Source organism: Meleagris gallopavo, chromosome 7 (genome assembly GCF_000146605.3).
Source record: "Meleagris gallopavo isolate NT-WF06-2002-E0010 breed Aviagen turkey brand Nicholas breeding stock chromosome 7, Turkey_5.1, whole genome shotgun sequence".
Taxonomy (NCBI): Eukaryota; Metazoa; Chordata; class Aves; order Galliformes; family Phasianidae; genus Meleagris; species Meleagris gallopavo.
The window spans coordinates 909,010-923,114 of NC_015017.2; the positions used below are offsets into that span (position 1 = coordinate 909,010).

At 43.1% G+C, this 14,105-nt stretch overlaps 1 protein-coding gene across 1 annotated transcript in view; it reads left to right on the top strand.

Moving 5' to 3' along the window:
• HDAC4 (histone deacetylase 4) overlaps positions 1-14,105 on the top strand; it is a 208,364-nt gene that overhangs the window by 1,465 nt on the left and 192,794 nt on the right. The gene's annotated exons all lie outside the window — the stretch shown is intronic.

Below are 14,105 nucleotides of genomic sequence, written 5' to 3' on the forward strand. Positions count from 1 at the left end.
AGGCATTCATGTTTAATTAGGTGTTTACCTAATTTAAAATGTCAGAAAAACCAAGCAACTTGAGACGTGTCCATGTAACATAGAAATGAGAGCATCTTCCTTGCGTGGAGTTTATCATCCCTCCTTGTCAGCAGGATATCCAGTTGTATACCTTCATAGAATCATAGAATCTTTTCATTTGGAAGGGACCCTTACAGGCCATCTGGTCCAACTCCCCTGCAGTGAACAGGGACACCTACAGCTCCATCAGGTGCTCAGATACACATCCAGCCTGACCTTGGGTGTCTCCAGGACGGGGCACCCATCACCTCTCTGGGCAACCTGTGCCAGTGCCTCACCACCTGCATTGTAAAAAGCTTCTTCCTTATATCCAATTTAAATCTCTCTCTTCTAGTTTGAAACCATTTCCCCTCATCATTTTACAACAGACCCTGATGAAGAGTCTGTCCTCTTCCTTCTTAAAGCCCCCAAGTGCCATTATGAATGACATTCCCCAAATCCTTTCCTTTGCTGGAAGCAGCTGATCAAGATGGGATGTTGGGAAGCAAGCTGAAAAGCTGAACAAACTATTGCCTGGGCTTGTGTGTCCCTCCTTTTGGAAATATTGCTAGTGTGGTGTACCCCAGGCTAAAGAGTTAAATGTAGACTTCCTACCCACTGTCTTTTTGCCCTTCTAAGAAAAATCAAACCATACGGCCATATTATTATTGGTGATAATTTAGACTTTTGCTGTGAGTAATGTAAACCCACTTGGGAGCCAAGGTCTCTTGTGAAAATCAGCTCCAGATTTGATATCTTTGACAATTTCTCTGTATGTCTTATATTTGGGCTTTCATTTTGGTAGCACAGATGCAATGTGTGTGCTTCTAGATGTTCAGATTGTTTAAGAAAAAAAAGTAAAATCATCAAAATAACGTAAGTATATAGTGTACCAATGGGGCTTGTATTCCGAGTATTGCAACACAAGGTGTTCTCTGTTCTAGACTGTAAATATTTATCTCTTGTCAAAGCACAGCAGTTACTACTGGGAGCTGATCTGGCGTGCGAAAAGGTTTTCCTTAAGGAATTTGTTTCCTTTTATTTACAGTGTTATCGTATATTTAAATTCCAGGGCCTCAGTGTATAGCTCTGAGACTCATTCTTAACACTGGCAGCGAAAACCTAAATTATCGCATCCTCTGAATGCAGATAACTGAGTTCAGAGCATATGTTGTAACCAGCCAGCAAGTGTGGGTGTGAAAATCAAGCAAACATAGGAAAAGGTACCGTCTTCCTGCAGCTGGAGGAGGCTGCTGAGTGAGGATGAGAGCCGACCGTGTCACTGAGTGCCTTCTTGGCAGCAGGGAATCTGCTTCCAGTGACAACTTCTGGAGTGGCTGCTGATAGAGCGTTGCCTGGGTGCAGGCATAGTGTTCCTGCACTTGGCTGTTGCTTGTCCCTCTCCTCGCCCTGTGGATTTTGTCTCCTTGAGCAGGTGTTCACAAACCTTTGAGCTTTCACTTAGCCTCACTGACAGCACACCTGTTTTGTCCTAAGCCTTCTGCTGGAGCTCCAGTGCTGTGCTGAGTGCTACCTGCGGTGTACTGCTGCTCTGCAGAGATTTATGGGTGATGATGCGAAGCCTTGCTGCTGGCTGAAGCTCCTGCTTTTGAGGAGCTGTAGGCTGCTCTCATCTCTCTGCAGAGATTTATGTTGCTGGGAAGTTGTTTCTAATCTGTTGTGCCATATGTGGGTGACTTAGCTTGAAAAAGGTCTGTTTTTCTTTTTTACTTAAGCTTTTCTATATGCTTGCTGTTTGATACTGACAATTACTGAAGTTTCTGTGCTCCCTATGCTTGCCAGGTAGATGACATACCCCTGCACTTTGTCCCAAAAGAAGCCAAGGGCTGTCAAGCAGGTATTCCAGCTGGAATGCTTTTTTCCTCCCTTAGGAAACAGGCGTATTACCAAAGCTGCATTGCTACCACTGTAGCACTGAATAGCTGTATTTGCTCCCTGGCACTGTCTGGATTACAAAATACAAAATGCGTGTCTCATGCTATGTCCAAACCTAGCTTCTGAGCTTGTCTCTGTGGTTCAGAGCTAGCAAGCAGATAAAATGAAGTGAAAATGAAAACAAATGCTTTCTTTGGCTCCAGTGTCTATAGATATAGAATATATATCTATATAATAATATATAATGCATCTGTTAGGTGTCTCTTCCTCTCAAAACTTCAAGAACAGCAGATGGATGTCCTAGTATCACCTTTTGGAAACAGCTCTTTGCTTCTGAGGTTATCTGCTACCAAGTCACGTCAGCTTCAGCACCAGCTCTGTAAGGTCAGTCTTCAGGGATGCACAGTCAATACAACCTTTATTTTCCCCTCTCTCTGAAATCTTTTGCAGAATTCACTGTTTCATCTTCTGGGCAAGAAGCTCTTTCCCGAGGCAGCTTTGTCAGGGTGTTTTACAGCTTAATGTCGAGTCCTTTGTGTACTTCCAAATGAGAGTAGTAAAAGATAAATGTCCAAATGATTCTTAAGTACTGTGATATTCAGAATTGAGCCAAATTTTCTACCCCAAAATATCTCAGCATTCCTCTGAACAAAAAGTAAGCTTGCTTTGATCAAGGTGAACTGTTCTGCACAATGTCCTGTTAGAGTTGTGTAGCTCACTTCTATGCAGTATGTTTTAGTGGGCTTGAAGTAGTTTGCAAGAAACCAAAAGCACGTGAACTCTCAGTAGAAATGTCTATTTGCATATTTACTGGCTTATGTGCATGCAGATCTGTCAGCAGCCTCTGCTCTTTTTTGCTTGATCTTATCTCTCCATTCCATTTCAGAAATAAATTCCTACAGTCTACTTCCCCTCGCTCCAGTCTTGGAGCATGCTTTGTGTGCAGAATGTCTGGAAGTGACAGAGGCACGTTTACTTTGTGGTGTCCGACGTTTTCAGAGAAGTCCAGGGTCTTCATCTTCATCAAAGCCAACCAATTTCTGGTGGTGTGTTTGCTGAAACTGAACGTGGCCTCGTGAGGAGGATATCTAAAAGCGTGCGAAGGTGTGAAAATCCAAATCCCAGGAGACTGAATAAGAGACTTCAAGTTTGGGCTATGATGCTCTAATAATTGGCAGTGAAGACTGAAGAGAGGCCAAACAGCATTTAAATTGCTTTGCTTGATTCCTTGCCTGTCTTAGAGAGGCGAAAGTTGTCATGTAGCGTATAAAGTTGTAAAGAGCAATGTAAGTTGTAATCTACAGCACCTTGTGTGAAATAGGATAGATACAGAAACTTGACAAAATGTGAGCTGGGGAGTTAAGCCTTCCTTGATGGCAGGGAGCTGAAGTTTTCTCAAGTGGCAGCTGACAGTGTTTTAAAATACACCAAAAAAAGACCCCGTGGCAGGTACTGCATCAGTTCATGAAGTATGTCCCAGTTTTTGTGCCAGTTGTTCCTTTCTTGCACATACTACAATAGTTCTTGCTTGTCAGCCATGAGCTTGAAATTTTTGACTGAAGATTCAAGTTTTTGTTAAAGAGTGCTCTCTGTTATTACAGTTTAACCCTATTTTAGTTCAACATGCGTGTTAACATTTGTCTGGTGATGATGTTAACTTTCCATTCCGGGCATGTTGGTGGTTTGAGAGAGCCTGACTTGTAATTTAAAAACAAAATGGGTGGAAAAGCCTGGATTTTTTTGTACATAGGAGGATATACCTCTACTTTATCTTCTAATGGTGACTGCTGCCTGTTGGGCATGTTCCTGCAGTTAAATTCTTATTGCCTCAGCAGCTTGGGCAGGTAAGTCAGAGACTGAACAGGGCACCTTGTGTTCATTGGGGTGGGAGGAAGACACTTTGAAGGCGAAGCTCTAGGTTTTGATCAGTGCAATATCCTGTGTACTCTTCATATAAAATCTAGGGGTAGATAAGGCTGGAGGGAATGGCCTCAAGTTGCATCAGGGAGATTCAGGCTGGACGTTAGGAAATATTGCTTTTCCAAAAGAGTGGTCAGATTCTGCAGTGGGCTGTCCAGGGAGGTGGTAGAGTCACTGATCCTGGATGTGTTCAAGGAACGTTTGGATTTTGTGTTGAGGGATATAGTTTAGTGAGAACTATTGGTGATAGATGGATGGTTGAACTGAATATCTTGTAGGTCTTTTCCAACCTTGGTGATTCTGCGACTCTGTGATGCCATATTGGCATTGAGAAAAGGTGTGCAGGTAATGCAGTACAGCTACATGCCATACTGCATAGGAAAACAGAGGCACATTAAAAAAAGAAATGTGAAGTAGCACCAGAAGTTGGAGAGGGCTCTGAGGTCAGTTGATGGAAGATGTGGGAGACATGGTGCCCGTTCAGAAGGCTTCCACCTTCTCATCCATCTTTCTTACTACAGTACAAAGCTGCCATGCAGCAAGATCTGGCACTGGGAAGAATGGGGTAATTAGACTCAGTGATGTGCCCACTCTTATGGAAGTGGAGGAGCAATTGCAATCAGAAGTTGCATTTTCTAGCTGTGCCCCAAAAGCAGAAGGCTCCTGGGTTGCTGCTTTGCAGTGGGAAGTGTGTTTTGCTTTTAGTATTTGCATGTAAGAAGAAACGAAATACAAGAAATGTTTCACTGCAAGAAAGAAGCAAGAAAACACAGAAACTGTTAATTCTAGCTTTTGTGGATGAGAACATGCTGCTGTTTAATGAGTTGAGCTGTAGCCAGCACGCAGGGTACAGCTACAAGCACTGTGCTGTTAGCTGGGCTACCTGGGCTAACACTGTGCAGTGTGAGCATTGAGTGCTTGAGCAGCCTTCATTAAGTTTCTGGTTGAACTTAATGCTAGTTCAAACTAGCATTACAATGTTTGTTCTTAAAAAAAATTAAATAATAATTGATATTTTTCAAGTTAATGAAGTAATTAACAGTGATTGATGACACATGTACTTAGCTATTTTCTGTTGGTAGACCAGATGGGTTAGGCACAGCTAGTGACCGGTAGTTTTGATTTCTTGTCAGACGGAACATGAAGTTCAGATGTGGGCTGTAACAGCTGAAGTAGAACAGTAAAGTTTGATATTTTTCTCTCTGCTTTCCCCTACCTATATAAGAAAGCTTAAATAAACAATCTTAGGTAAAAAAAAAAGTTGTGATTTGTGCACTTTCAGCAGTTGAGAAAACTAAGCTGAAGTGAAAATGCAGTTGGAAAGTTGAAAGTTTTCATTGGTTTCCCAAAACTAGGTGCTTAAAGGTGTTGGCATTCTTTTTTTGTCTGTATCATGCTACTTGGAAAGAGGAAAGCTGTATGTGTATGCTTGTCCAAGCAGATAAGAAATTGCATTTCGGACTTGTTTTGAAAGCTGCAGGAAAATGGTGGCTGAGTCCGCTTGGTTTGGTCAGCAGTGTAGAGAGAGAGCAGTGCTGCTGAAGTGTTATAATGTGTTGCAGTGGTAAGTATTGAAACACTGCTGAAACTTGAACAAATAGGATGATGTTTATGTTGAAGGACTGTGTTTGGATCACAGGTATTGATAGGAAGCTGGTGCTCGTGGTGTGGTGCTTCAGTTGGACTTGTCTGCTGGTCAGAAAACCAGCCTGGCACTGAGAGTGTTGTTGAGGAGGCTTTGATTAAGACTAATACTCCTTTTTCTATCGCTTCTCGATCAAGTACTTTCAAAGAGTTCTGACTTCTTGTGGTTCTGAATTATTGTAGCTATTGAATTGTGTGCAGGGTGCTCTACAAACGAGTGGAGAAATAAGACAAATGCTGTCCTTAATACGCTGGTATTAATCCACCTTCTGTTAAGTGCTGTGTTGAGCTGTCTGATTTGAACTCTTTCAAGTGCAGGAATACTAGGATGGAGGAGAAAAATGGAAAGAGGGAAGAACAGGGCTTCAGAAATGGCTGAGACAGAGTAAATTTTTATAGGTAGCTGCCCAATTTGTACCAACTCCTCTGAGGCTTCAGTGGCAGCTGGAGGAGGCTCTTGAGGCAGACTTTTATCATTTCTCCCTCCCACGCGGATCCATCTGTGAGACTGCTTGTTCTTGCTGCTCTTGCTGAGAAACTGGATCGAGCTCAGAAGCATCCTGCTCTTTCAGACCCTCTGCCAGAGTCTTGCTAGTCAGGGAAGGTTCTGTAATCCTGCAAATTTACATATTCCCAGGTTTTACACACAGTCGGTTGTATTTCTCAAACTGTTGCTCTTCTGTGACCTGTGTTGGCTTAAAATGAGGTGGGGGAGAATCCAAGCCATTGCCCACTTTTATTGGAGCTCCACAGGCTGAACATGAGGTGATATTTACAGATTTGCTAGGACTCCTAAAGATGATACATTCACAGACTTGGGTTACATGTCAGAGAATTTAGACCCGCTTGTGATGAACTTGATTATAGAACATCCCAAGTTGGAAGGGACCCACAAGAGTCACCCAGTCCGACCCTTGGCCCCACACAGCACCTCCCAGACCCAACCCCTATGGCTGAGGTTAGTGTCCCAACGCTCCCTGAGCTCTGGGAGCCCTGGAAGCTGCTCCATGCCCACCGCCCTCTGGGGCACAGCTTTCTCCTCTCCCCACCTCACACAGCTCCATGCCCTTCCCTCAGGCCCTGTCCAGTAACTTTATGTGCTTTTGTGGTATCTTATGGAAGGCCTAAAACTTTCCTTTTTAGGATACAGAGGAGGCACCTTCAGCTTTCTACCTTTTTTTTTGTGTGGAATATGCAAAAAGAATATTCTTCCAAGGTAGCCCTAGGTAAAAAAAAAAAATTAGTGAGGAAGGCGTGTTTAACTTGCAGGCTTCTGCTGGGGTCAGCCTTTAATAGTGGCAGATACAAGCTAATTTAACTTTGAAATTCACTTCTAATGTAGTATCAGTGTCTCACGCTGTATTTTCAGTGTGCTCTGGTACTTTGGCTTTTAAATGACTGAAGTGACAGGGCTACCACTGGATATCCATTTGAGCAACTGACTTGACTGAAGCGCAACTGAAAAAAGCTTTGGAAAAATCAACCTTCCTTCAGAAGTCTGTGTGCCATGGACATCTGTAGTTGTGTGTTTCTTCTTATAAAAAGTAGAAGACCATGAAACTGTAGAAAATGGTGTTTTAATTATTTTTGAGAAGCTTTGTTAGAAATAATGTAACTGCGTATGTTTGTTTGCTGCCCTTGAGTAGCTACAGATTGTTTCAGTGAGGTCACAATCAGTTAAGTTTTTCTTATTTGTTGCTGCTGTTCATTTCCTTTTGCACTGGATGGTGACTTCGGTGCATGTGCAGTGCTGTTTGTATTGCAAGGCCTTGCTTGACAAGCCACTGTCTAAAAATAATAGCAGGACTGCTCCAAAAGCAACTACCAGGAACTGTCTAGCAGTGTATTATAGCCTTCCTTGAAGAAACTGCGTAAATACGAGGTAGGTATCAGTTACTCTTGTAGTCTTAATGTACATATACTATAATTTAACACTTAGAGCAAATATAGTTAGGTACTGAATCCCTTTCTTAGCGCTGTACCATACAGAACCTGTCACAGAGTTAAAATGTGTAGTGCACACATGTAAGTAATAAATCCTCACAGCGTGCACTTGAATGTGAAAGTTGAAGGGAGAGGCGGAAACACAGTATTTGTTCTACCCTTGGCTGCCATGTGAGAATAGCACTTGTAAGGGCTGGCATTGAAATGTCAACACTTGCTAAACAAACGTAGTGTTTTAATTCCTTGAAGTAGTGGGTAACGCTCTGTGTTTCTTAGCTGGTTAGTGCATTCAAATGGTTGTGTTGGGCTTTTGATCTTATGGGTAAGTACTTCTCATTTTGCAGGTACAGAAGTATAGAGACAAGAAGCTGAGCACAGACATGGCACACCACTATCCAGTTTGGTGACAGGCAGGCTCCTCTTGTACCTTTGGTGAGAAGCTATTTGTAATAGCTGAATTAGCTTAGGTTTTTCATTTAGTTGTTAGATGGGTCTAAAACCCATACTTCAGGTACTCAGACTGGTTTTCTGTTCTTCCTCCAAGTGGATGACTGAGTGCAATGCAGGTACTTTTGCAAGATGGATCTCCATCATGTCAGCATGGGGCAAAGCAGAACTGCGTGTGTGGCTTTTCTTGATGACAGAAGAGAAACATGTACTGGTGCAAGAAACAAACATTTCTCACTTATATTCTAGGGAAAAGAAGTTGCACAAGTATATTCTCCTTTCAGCCTTTCCACTGGAGAGCCAGCTTTGGATAGCTGATACAGTCTGCCAGAGTACAGTTCTCTGAAGCACACCCTGTGAGGCAGTGACTTGTCCCACGGTCTTCTGCAGAAGTACTTGCTGTTTGTCTGTTTGCTTTTGTAATTCATGAAAACTTTCTCCTCACACCCTGAGTCAGAGTTTCTCAGTACTGCTTAGAAGGAGCATGTAATGCTTTGTTGTAATTTGCAGCTGGTATATACTGATACTTTCCTCTCTTAGGTGTCCACGTGAAGTCTTCCCTAGAAAAAGAATGGAAATACCTTTTGTGGTGATTGGTAACTTCTATTAATTATGTTTCTGCATACTGTCATGGTAATGCCTCTCAGTGATCTCCAGGCTGAAGGCTTAAAGTCTGCAAAGTGGAATTTATGCCACACCACTTTGCTCTTATTTTTTGTCACACTTCTGGTTATACAGTGTACTTGGGAATGGAAAGGGGAGTCCGGTTTTTCACACAGTGTTTCTTATTTTGGAGGAACTGGGATACAAATTGATGTTCTACTTTTAGTTTCTATTACTGTCGTGGCATGCTGACACGTATTTGTCAAGTGAGCATTGAGAGGATGCTGTGTCTTACGGTGCAGTGTGTTTATAAAAAAATGTAAAAGCTATTACTCCTGCAGGATTTGTTTAGACAGAAACACAGTCTTCAAAGAATTAAAACACGTTGAGAAGATGCCTTGTGTTGTTTGAGGCTTCCAAATATGTTTTCAGTGACAGTTCTGTTCTGGATATTGTTGAAACTATAAGGAATAAATGCTTCTGGAACTGGACGATGCTTTTGAATCCTGGTCTCTTGGGACAGCTTCAGTGAAGTTGTCTTCTGCTGGAGAAGAGTTGAAGTGGTGTTGTCAAAGGGTTGCATGAGTCCTAAGAACTACCACCACTATTTTTGTCATCTTGCAAAGTGGTGGCTCTGGAGGCACGGTCCCTAGAGAGAAGAGTCAGCCCAGGAGGCTGTTTCACACTGCCTCTGCTGTAAATAGATGTAAACCATTATTATTATTGTCTCAAACCACTGTATGCCTGCTCTCTTCCTTGTCTCCTCCTTCCTTCATATATAGATCCTATATTGATAGTTTTTAAAAAACAATCCCTGGACAGTGAAGGCAGCACTTTTTTTTTTTTTAAGGGGCTGCCTCATCAAATCCAGAAGCCTGTACGAAGCTCATGTATGCTGCAGCACTGGACTGTTTGCAGGCTGTGTGTTATGAGAAGGAATCCGAGCAAGCATCAAGCTGCGGTTGTTGTCATCTCAAGCTGAGCATGTGGGATTGAGCTTAAAACTGTTTGCTTGTTTACAGAGCAAGAATTGTAAAACCTTGGTAGATTTTGAAGAAAATCTTGTTTTCTGCCTCACATTGCATATGTAAACGCAGATGAATTAATGCTTTTTGGAAGAAGGTGTTTCCATGGCTTTTTGGAGGCTCCAAGGTGCTGGAGTGCTGCTGCATGCTCAAGAAGCATGAGCAGGCAGAAGGCTTTTGCCTTGTGTTCCTTCTGGTGCTACCTTCTCTGAGATTACTTGCTTGTCCTCTTAAAAGGCAGAGCAGCGCTCATTGGACCCAGAATTGAACTTCAAATCAGAATGGGCTGTGCAGCATGCATATGACTTGCAGCATGTTTAGATGCATTGAGTCAGCAGACAGATTTCGTTTAACTGTGATTTTTCAAGTGATCTTGTCAGCTCACTGTAGAGTTGCTGTCTGAGGTTGCTGATGGGATGTGTCTGATGGGGGCTGCAGATGAAACGAGGTCACTGAGATATGGGTATCCTGCAGCAAAAGGACTTACTTGGCTTAAAACAATCCTGGTACTTAACCCTCAGGCCAAGATTTTGATCTTGGCTGAAATACCATAGTGATTTAAACTCTGAAGAGTAGAGCTTTGCAGACACAACTCTACGGTAATCTTAATTATTGGTTAGTGCACATCTGCAGGTTTGACTAGCATGGGCATATCTGAGATGGGCTGAGAAGAGGAAGATGAATATCTGCACCGTCAAAACATTTGTATGGTGGAACAGCAGGAGTCTTGTTAATTGTTTTTAACTAAATGCACACACAAAAAAAGCTTCCAGCAGCTGCAAAATGCAGGGAAATAATCTTGGAAAACAGTCAGATTTCTTGGACTTTCTGGTTCACATGCAGTCCTGCATCCTAATTGTATCCAGATAGCCAGTGTGATGGGGGGTGGGGGAAAACATGTTGAGATGTATGTGGAAGGAGTGCTGCAGGAAAGAGTGGTGGAGTGCTGTCTGTATGGGTGCACTTTTGGAGGTAGGGGATCCAACCTGGTCATGCAGTTAGAAAGGAGGAAGGCAAGGAAGCACTGCTCAGTGTTAGGAGCACAGTTTTTACAGAGAACTGTTAAACGATTTTGTGTATAGAGCCAAATGCCTTCCCTCTTGGCTGTCTCACATGTGTTATTATTCTGGTGTATAGGTGGTTTGTTGGGAAATGTGATGAATTGATGCCTGCTGGTGAATTTGCTCTTGCTTGCTTTCTAGATATTAGAAGAAGTAGTTGGATCCTCGTGAAGGTGTTTTGTGCAGGTGCCTTCTTGAAACGCATAATGGAAGGCTTGCCCGCTGTACTGCTGAGCATTAAGTGTGCTGTGTGTTGAGCTTGCTGGTATGAGATGAGTAAGATAAGAAATGAAATTAACGTCAGTGCCTTTCATCTAGGGAAGCTGTGTCATAAGGCATGCTGGTTTGTTGAGCCACCAAAACAACTCGGAAGCGAAGGCCTCAAGCAGCTGCAGCACTCCCCCCCCCCCCCCCCCACCGTGTCGTACCATATGGTGACTGCAGATACAAAAGTTCCTTATCAGTTGATGGCAAGAAGGTGACAGCACAGGCAGGCATCAGCAGCTACCTGAGGGCTGTGACAAGGGTGCAGCTGAAGCAAAACCAGCTTTCACTGGCTCTGCTGGAGCAGCCCTGCAGCTTTGGAGCCTGAGCTGCAGGAGTGGGGGCTGCGGGTGCCTGTCTGGCCAAAACAGTGAGTTGTGAAGCTGCCAAGGATCATGATGCTGTAAACAAATACCCACTCATCCCCAGGTGGGCTGCCAAAGCAGCTCTTCCAGGTCTTGACCCAGTCCTTCCTGTGCATGTGGGGCAGAGAGAGCCTGTGAGCAGTGTGGGCTGAATCCCTCCTTCTTAGAGAACCACAGGATGGTTTGAGTTGGAAGGCACTTTTAAGATCATCCAGTTTCAACCCCCTGCTATAGGCAGGGACCCCTCTCACTAGAGCAGGTTTGCTCAAAGCTCCATCCAGCCTGGCTTTGAACAGCTCCAGGTGTTATAGCCAAGGTGGTGGTTGCCCTTGTCTTGGAAGGCAGTGGCATAGAAATAAAACAAGTCCTGTGTTTGTTTATTCTTTTTTTGTGGATTCTTTTTCTTTCCTTCTATGAGAGAACCTTCTTGGAAAAGCCATGTAGGCTTCAACATATCTGATGCATAGGAGTAAGCAACATTTTGCTTCTCCACTTTTGAGAAATGCTTCGCTGGTGGCGAAATGACAAATTTACAGAAGAACTGTCTTAGGTAGGACACTGAAAACAACTTTTGGCTGCTGTAGGAACCTCTCATTGGACTGCATTGAGATCAGTTCAACTGGTAACTGAAAACAAGAAGCTAGTGGTGAGATAAGTCATGAAAGGGCTGCTGTGCCTGTCCTGGGGAGGTCTGCTGTGCTTGTAATTTAGTCACTCCTGTATAAGATGTGTAGGAATTCTTTAAAAGTAGTAACAAATGTATAGGTGAACTGAATTTGAGTGTGGTTCTTCCGTTGTCTTTGCTCTCCCCAGGCAGTAGTAGCCCCAAACACGCAGAAGTTTAATGTTGATGATCTCTTTTTATGCATGACTGAATTTAGATAGACCTTTGGGGGAAGAATTGGGTACGTGTCAACCAGAGGTGCTGTTATATGGATTTGCTGCTGCTGTGTCAGTCGAATTTCTTCAAGAAAAGGAAAAAAATATATATTTTCATTGTTTTCTCTGTTATTCATTTTGCATCATGTAAATGGGCAGATGGGAATCACAGAACACTAGGGGTTGGAAGGGACCTCTAGAGATGCACCTAGCCCAACCAACCCCCTGCCAAAGCAGGCTCCCTGCAGGTTGTACAGGTAGGTGTCCAGATGGGTCTTGAATATCTCCAGAGAAGGAGAATCCACAACCCCTCTGGGGAGCCTGTTCCAGTGCTCCATCACTCTGACAGTGAAGAAATCCTTCTTTGCATTAGTATGGAACTTGTGTGTTCCAGAATCTGTTAGCTCTGTTCTGAAATTTTATCTGCAGCTGAGATTGCTTGTGCCATAACATTACCTGCTATTTTTATTGGACATGAATGATAGTAATATTTGCTAATGTCTGGTCCAAGCTGACCTGAGTCTTCAACAGGATGTGCAAATTAATGGAACTGGAAGATCTTGAACACTTGAGATGGCAGAGACCTGTAGGGATTAGAAATGACACTTAAGTAATTTTCTCTTAATTTAATATGTAATGTAAGAGAGCATTCCAGGTCTCTGAAAATGCAAGATAGGCAGGGAGGCTTGGAGAGCTGTAATGCTGAAAAACTTGCAGTAGAGAGAAACAGACAGTGAAAGGTTTTGGGTTTTTTTTGTTTTGTTTTGTTGTTCTGAAACAGCATGTGCTTTGCATTGTTCTGCAAACCAAAGAAGTACCATCATAAAGCAGGGCCCAACAGAAGTGGCTGCGCTGGTATTTAAGTCTCAGATCTGCTGTTGCTGCCCTACTGAAAGGGAACACCAATATCTAATGACAGGAGGGAGAGTAAGGTTGAGTATGGTAAGAGCTCTTCCAAGAATAAATGGGACTGTTTGGAATGCAATGGCAAAGATAAATTGTGGGTAGATGCTCATTGTGCAAGTAGCAGTAGTAGTTAATATCATAATTGTCCTCCGCCCAGGGAATATTGCTGCCTTTGCTGAAGGCTACCACACCCTCAGATCTGCTGCTGGAGCAGCTTGGGGTGAGTGCTGCCTGCTTTGCTTTCAGCAACATCAGCTGGTTTAATGGAGATGGGCTGTCTGGTTTGTGCCAGCCTGGCTTGCAGTGTGAAGTGGGTTATGGAGTGCTGGGTGTAAACTGCTCTCGCTAGCAAAGCTGTGCGGGCAGTGATGTCTGTTTCCTCCGGACTGTTGTCTTCTAACATGGTGTCCTCAGGGTCTACAAGTTTTCTGCTGAGACATTGAGTGCTGATGATGCTTTCGGTGCAAAGGAGGGAAATAATCTGTGCTCGTGTAATGCTTTGTGTAAAGGAGGCAAGTCATTCTGTCTGCTTCAGTAGCTCTACCTGATAGCATGTATCAGTGGCAGGTCTGGATTATTTTTGGGGTGTGTAAGGGTACCTTAGGTGAGCTAACTTGATGTTTTGCTCTCTTCTTTCTTTAATATGCAGCTTAAAAATAATGGAGAGCGGTGGATTTTTCCTGGGCAGTATGATGTTGCTTCTCAGTAAACTGCTGGAAGCTTGCACAGAGTGGGTGTGAAATGGATTGTGTGGGCTTTTTTCCTTCCTGCTCCAAGACCACTTCTTGGCACCAAGAAGTTTTTCTTTAGACTTCTTTGGGGAACAGATGCGTGAAGTACAGTTACCACTCATACATATGGCTTTTAAAATATGGAAGCTGTTGGACTGAAGTGGCTTCATATGGTATTGTTGAAGGATCAGAATGAACATGCAAGTTTAGGTTTTCAAGGCTTGAATGTGTAGCTGAAAAGTTTTTTGGTTTGTTTTTACAAGGTTAAATATTTGCATTTTCATGGTTATTTAAGATTACACCCATAGCTGTGAAAGTTATTCTTTCTGTAACTTTCAGTGCCGAAAATGATATCCTCACTTAGTCTCTTCTCTTTGGGGG